This window comes from Nycticebus coucang, chromosome 12, assembly GCF_027406575.1.
Source record: "Nycticebus coucang isolate mNycCou1 chromosome 12, mNycCou1.pri, whole genome shotgun sequence".
NCBI classification, from domain to species: domain Eukaryota; kingdom Metazoa; phylum Chordata; class Mammalia; order Primates; family Lorisidae; genus Nycticebus; species Nycticebus coucang.
This window is the reverse complement of record NC_069791.1, coordinates 8,139,058-8,140,040: the sequence shown is the minus strand read 5'-3', so window position 1 is coordinate 8,140,040 and position 983 is coordinate 8,139,058.

The window sequence follows — 983 nt, the reverse complement described above, 5'->3', positions numbered from 1 at the left end:
CAAATCCCGGAGGGGGGGTGGGGTAGCGGGCGGGCAGCCTAGCGGGGGAGACTTGAAACCGCTCCGTCGCTCCGATTGGCCCTCTCGGAGAAAAGGGGCGTGGCCCCTCCTTACTATGCGGTGAGAGGACCCAACAACATTCCAGTCGCCACAGCCACGCCTCCGGGCCACTCCCCCCTTGGCGGACTGCGGCCTCCCAGTCTCCTCCGCCACACCCCCTTCCCAACTACTTAAAAGACCATTCCAAACCTCACGCTTCTGTGCTCTGTGCTGAGGTGTTCTTGTCTCAGCGACTGCACTCAGGGAAGACTGGATTGTTCCGCCCTTTGGGTGACTAGGGCAAGCCGGGAAGTCTAACTGGGGTCTGGCCAGAGCCGGGAGTGGGGGATGGGGCTCGGGACAGTTACCTTACTTCATGCTTACCCTCGAATCAACATCTACCCATTCACGTGAAAGAGTTCCACGGTCGAATCCCGTAAGGCATGGGTGTGGGGGCGGACCTAGGACGCCTGCGTGTAAGAGCTGGAACTGACCTCCGGACTGTGTGACCCCCACACTTACAAAAAGACCTGAGATGCGAGGCTTTCCTCGAAGACACTCATTTATTCCCGTTTAGGCAGCCCCGCCTTCTCACAACCTAGCCCCATCTCCTTCCTCTCAGCCTACCTCGTAGTTCCATTCTCAGTTTTGATGGAAAGAGGTCTCTAAGAGAAAAGCGTGTTTTAAGGACGCCGGCTCCCTGCCCTCCCTTCGGGTTCTTTAGGCCCCAGGGCATCCCTGTCTGGCAAGGCTACTGGACTCTAAACTCGATTGCTTACCCTGCTCAGAACTGTAGGTGAAGGATTTACATTTGTTCCCAACAGGTGGTGCTCCGGAAAGGCAGGTTTAAGTTTAATAGCCAGGTCTTTCCCAGTAATCTGTATCTGTCTACAGGTGACATGGGCTACCTTGGGAGGTTGGAAGCTCTTCAGGTCAAGGCCGGC